Source organism: Gossypium raimondii, chromosome 3 (genome assembly GCF_025698545.1).
Source record: "Gossypium raimondii isolate GPD5lz chromosome 3, ASM2569854v1, whole genome shotgun sequence".
Taxonomy (NCBI): domain Eukaryota; kingdom Viridiplantae; phylum Streptophyta; class Magnoliopsida; order Malvales; family Malvaceae; genus Gossypium; species Gossypium raimondii.
Genome location: NC_068567.1, coordinates 51,498,140 through 51,504,785, shown reverse-complemented (window position 1 = coordinate 51,504,785; position 6,646 = coordinate 51,498,140).

Genomic DNA, 6,646 nt, shown 5'->3' with positions numbered 1-6,646 from the left:
AAATTTACCCATCAAAGGGTATTTCGTTCAGTTTACCTATCGAGGGTATTTCGGTCATTTTACCCTTCGGGAGTATTTCGATCATTTTACCCTTCGGGGGTATTTCGGTCATTTTACCCTTCGAGGGTATTTCGATCATTTTACCCTTCGAGGGTATTTCAGTCATTTTACCCTTCAGGAGTATTTCAGTTATTTTACCCTTCGAGGGTATTTCGATCATTTTACATTTTGAGAGTATTTCGTTCATTTTACCCTTCAAGGGTATTTCGATCATTTTACCCTTTGGGGGTATTTCGGTCATTTTACCCTTCGAGGGTATTTTCGTCATTTTATCCTTCGAGGGTCTTTCGATCATTTTACCCTACAGGGGTATTTCGATCATTTTACCCTTCAAGGGTATTTCGATCATTTTACCCTTCGAGGGTATTTCAGTCATTTTACCCTTTGATGGTATTTCGATCATTTTACCCATCAAGGGTATTTCGATAATTTTATCCATCGAGGGTATTTCAGTCATTTTAGAGGCCGATTTCGGCCTAAGCCCATGATAACGCTCATAGGGGCCTCTACAGTCCCACACTGGGTTTCGTGGCCTCAGTTTACCACTCGAGCGTTCGCACGCCCTTACGGTCTCAGCGCTATCTTTTCCGGCTTTTCGACCTTTTCCGATTTGCAATTGAAAGAGAGTGTGATTACACACCTGATTACAAGAAGAGCGCAACCTCCATGTACCCAACCTTGCTTGTATGAGGGCAACCCTACTGTTCCAAACCGCTAACCCAAAAGTGATCACACGCTGCAACAATAATCGATAATCTGCAATACTTGTAGCACTTGAATAGCAACAGCGGCGAAAAGAAGATCAATGTAGGAAGTTATCGAACAGAGGAGTACAATCGGTCGAGAAGAAACTTGCTAAAAACAATAGCTACAATACGAAATTGACCAGAACCAAACAAGCAGAGAAAACAACACAAGACTCCAATTGCACAAAATGTCAAAAGCCAAATTCGGCACTAGCAATCCCCCTAGCCGAAATTCCTAGAGTTCTATAGTCCAATTTTGGCACAACTCTTCCTCTCAACAACTCCTCGATTTTCTCCACAAATCTCTCCCCTTATCACTCCACCGATTTCTCCTCAACTCCCTCTAAGACCAGTTCAAACTTCCTTCGGTAGTATTTCACTCCAACTCTGCCACATACATGGCTCAAGCAGCAAAATAAATACTCCATTGCGCAACCCAGGACTTGAACCTCAGATCTCACATTTACACAACACGCCACCTTGCCACTAGACCACAAGCTCTTTTTGTGTTATAAAACAGACACTAGTATTTATAAGGCCTAAACACCACTATCCAGATTCAATTAAGAGCAAAACCAAAAATTCTACAGAAGCCAAGACTTGAACCCCTGACTTCTCAGACACTTCCAAACACTCCTAAATCACTTAACCACTAAAGTAGACATTCATTTATGTCACTTTCTTGCACAACTAAATATTTATGTGCAGTCTTCTAACTGTTCCCTTGTTCAAAACCTATTTCTTCTAGGCCCAAAATTCAGGGTGTTACAAGGCATTTATAGGTTAAATTGACCAAATGATGGCATATTAATATTTGGTTGTAATTAGCCGTTGGAATGGCTAGTGATGGTATGTTAGTGATGGTATGTTTTGATGTATATGTGTATGAGACCATATTATGTTGATATGTGTTGTGTGCTTGAATTGATATACATATTAGGTATAAATATGCTTAAATGAATATTTGACCAATTTGGTAATTTGGTCACTTGAAAATAGGTGATGATATGTCATGCATAAGAATTGGTTTTGGCTTGATTTAAATGTTTTGAATTGGTCTGAAAATTTGTTAAAATGTTAATGTTGGTGCAAGGCAAATTTGTGTGAGAAATAAGGCTTAGAAATGACCTTATTTTGTCCATACGGGTAGAGACACGGGCGTGTGTCTCAGCGGTGTGTGTCACACAGCCTAGCACATGGGCGTGTGACTTTGCCATGTGACCCCTGCACCTAATTTTCAAAAATTAAATTGTCCTCACGGCCTGGCACACGCCAAGTCAGAGAGTTACACGGGTATGGACACGGGTTGGTTTGGCTTGGCACCTAAGAAATGAGTAGTGTTTTGGCTTGTTTGAGAAGCTTTTTAAGGTGCACATGGCCTGGGAGACGGATAAACAGATTAAATACAGACATTTTATATTATTTAACATTCATGTCATATATTATTCATAAAGTCCCTTATATGAGTCCTCAAGACCCAAAACATGCATTAGAAACAAGTCGAGACTAAATCGGGTACTCAGAGAATTTTACGCAAAATTTTTCCAAGGTGCAGGGAACACATGCCAGTGTGGTCAAGTTGTGTGGCTCACACGGCCATGTAACACGCTCATGTCCCAGACCATGTGGGCATTCGAGATAGGGCAAACAGTCGTGTCCCATCCCTTGTCCATACCCTTGTAAGTCTCTGACTTGGGTCACATGGCTAAGTCACACGCCCGTGTGCTAGGCCATGTGTAGGTGTAAAGGTCACACAGCTAAGCCACACGCCCGTGTGCTAGGCCTTGTGAAAAGTCCTAAGCATTCTGTTTTGAATTTTTTTAGATGCAGGGGACACACGGCCAAGACACACACTCATGTGCTAGGCCGTGTGTCACACACGGCTGAGACACACGTCCGTGTCTTTGCTCGTGTGGACGAAATAAGACCATTTCAATGCCATATTTCTCGCACAATTTGTCTTCCACCTACATCAATACTTTATTACATTCACCAACCAATTCAAGACATTAAAACCAGGCAAAAATTAAGTCTTTTGCATGACATATTATCACATATGTTCAAGTGTTCAAACTTACCAAATACACATATGTGCATATAGACATATTTTTCCAAATTTATACTATCTTAAAACCAATCTTCAACATGCCTATATGATTTTCCATCATTCATCCATTTCGAAACACACATCATCATATTAATGCCACTATTTACATACCAAAACATAATAACTACAAGCCATACAAATGGCTAATTTCAACCAAACACACATACATACCATTCTAGACCAGTTTTAGCCTATACATGCCATTATAACCTAAAATTTAATTTTACTATTTATACCAAAACGAGATCATAGATAGTGTGAGATATCTCCGCCAAGCCTCCAACCCAATAAGCCTCCGAATTAGTATAAAAGAGAGGAAAATAATACAGAGTAAGCATATTATGCTTAGTAAGTTCGTATAACGAGAAATTAACTTACCTATCATTTACATCTAAAGTAAGCATGCAAAATTCATCCAAAGAAAATTTTCAATTTGCCTAAACACATAAATCCTCAAAAAACATGTTACTCACGTATTACATGTGATCATAAAAAAAAAATAAGGATGAGATCATCATGTAACAATTTTCATATACATAAGCTTTCCACATCATATATCCATATAACATGTACACTTCATAATAATTCATCTCAAGTTCAGATTATTTCATGTCATTGATACACAGGTAGTACACTTGAAGTGTGTTATTCTATATTCCGTCAATTCATGTATCATCCGTCAACTCATATATGGGAATGCTCATTAGAGCACATAATCGGGAAGCCCTCTCTCGAGCCATATAATGGGAAGCTCATGTGAGCCATGTAACAAAAAAACAAAAAGCTTATCCGGGCTATATAATAGGAAGATCATATGAACCATAATCAAAAAGCTCATACGAGCTAATGACGGGTATCTCCGAAGAGCCATTAACGGGAAGCTCCAGATAGCCATATATTGGGAAGTTCAAGAGAGCCATATCGGAAAACTCTGAAGAGCCATTAATCAGGAAGCTCACAAAGAGCCTTTAATCGGGAAGCTCACGAAGAGCCAAATAACGGGACACTCATAAGAGTTGCGATATGTCCACAACACATGCAGAATCACAACTAATCGAGATGCTCCGAAGAGTTATTAATGGGAAGCTCGCAAGAAACATATAATGGGAAGCTCGAGAGGGCTAATAATGGGGCGCTCTTTTGAGCTGTTTTGTGTCCATAACATATGCAGGACCACAACCAATAAGGGAAATCCTGTATCTATCAAATTTCATTTATTCAATCGGGACTTAACATTTATCGGGCTTTTTCGGATATGCAATTAATTTCATATATATGACATTTATACAATTCACATATACTACATTCAATTCAAACATATACATATACATAATTTAGTTACACGAACTTACCTCGACAATGTTCGTGAACTCGAATGCTACTAATCCGTTACTTTTCTTTACCTCAATCTAGCTCCGTATTTGATCTATCCAGATCTATCCGAGTAAATTTAGTTCAATTTATATTCAATTCAAATGATTTTGACACTCCATATCAATGAAAACTCTTTATCATAAATCAACTACGTGTTAGTCTTAATGCATTATTGTTGTCCTAGCCAACAATAATACTTGACTAAGGACCTTTTAAGAATAATCATATTATTCTCAGGACATTATTATAGAACAATTTATTTATACACACAGAAAAGAAAATAAAATAATAATGGCAACGTCTTATATTAATAAACATGATAAATCAAGTATGTTATTACAACCATCTCATGATTGATCTTTAGGCATACTCTTACAAATACTTTACTACATTCACCAACCAATTCAAGACATTAAAACCAGACCAAAATTAAGTCTCATGCATGACATATTGTCACATATGTCCAAGTGTTCAAACTTACCAAATACACATATGTGCATATAGGCATATTTTACCAAATTTATACTATCTTAAAACCAATCTTCAACATGCCTATATGATTTTCCATCAGTCATTCATTTCCAAACACACATCATCATATTAAGGCCACTATTTACATACTAAACATACTAATTACAAGCCATACCAATGGCTAATTTCAACCAAATGCACATACATACCATTCTTTACAATTTTTGGCCTATACATGCCATTATAACCTAAAATTTAATTTTACTATTTATATCGAAACAAGCTGATGGATAGTGTGAGATATCTCTGCCAAGCCTCCAACCCAATGAGCCTCCGAATTATTATAAAACAGAAGAAAATAACATAAAGTAAACATATTATGCTCAGTAAGTTCGTATAACGGGAAATTAACTTACGAATCATTTACATTTAAAGTAATCATGCAAAATTCATCTAAAGAAATTTGGCAATTTGCCTAAACACATAAATCCTCAAGAAACATGTTACTCACGTATTACATGTGATCATAAAAAAAAAACAACGATGAGCTCATCATGTAATAATTTTCATATACATAAGCTTTCCACATCATATATCCATATAACATGTACACTTCATAATAATTCATCTCAAGTTCAGATTATTCCATGTCGGAACTTTGCCCGTTGAATTTATTAGAACTATCGATGGGTACACAGGTAGTACACTTAAAGTGTATTATTTTATATTTCGTCAATTCATGTATCATCCGTCAATTCATATACGAGAATGCTCATTAGAGCACATAATCGGGAAGCCTCTCTTGAGCTATATAACGGGAAGTTCGTGTGAGCCATGTAACGGGAAGCTTATCCAGATTGTATAATAGGAAGCTCATAAGAGCCACAATCAGGAAGCTCATGCGAGCCAATGATGGGTAGCTCCGAAGAGCCATTAACGGGAAGCTCCGAATAGACATATATCAGGAAGTTCAAGCGAGCCATATCAGGAAACTCCGAAGAGACATTAATCAGGAAGCTCACAAAGAGCCTTTAATTAGGAAGCTTAGAAAGAGCCAAATAACGTGACACTCATAAGAGCTGCGGTGTGTCCACAACAAATGCTGAATCACAACCAATCAGGATGCTTCGGAGAGCTTTTAACGGGAAGCTTGCAAGAACCATATAACGGGAAGCTCGAGAGGGCTAATAACGGGATGCTCTTTCAAGCTGGGTGTGTCCGCAACATATGCAGAACCACAACCAATACGGGAAATCCTGTATCCATCGAATTTCATTTATTCAATCGGGACTTAACATTTATCGGGCTTTGTCGGATATGCAATTAATTTCATATATATGAAATTTATACAATTCACATATACTACATGGAATTCAAACATATACATATACACAATTTAGTTACACGAACTTACCTCGAGAATGTTCGTGAGCTTGAATGTTACTAATCCGTTACTGTAACAGCCCGATTCTAGGCCTAGTCGGAACAGTGGTTTCGGGACCACAAATTCGACGAGGGAAAATATTATTATTATATTTTTATGATCTACAATTTCACGGAAATTTTTTTTAAAAATTTTGTTCGAAAATTTCGACGTTTGGGCACTCAATTTAGTCAAAAGGACTAAATTGTAAAAAGTGCAAAAGTTGAGTTCTACATGTTAGAAGTGTCTAATTTTTATGAAATTATAAATTAGTGGTCCTTATATGGTAATTAGACCATTAGTTAATTTATGGACAAAAATAGACATGAGATATGGGTGAAATAGATTTTTTTAAATGGGGGCATTTTAGTCATTTAGTAATAAAAAGAATTAAAAAGGGAAAAGGATGGAAAAATGTGCTCATCTTCTCCATGGTGAATGAAATCAGCAAGGGGGAAGCCATAG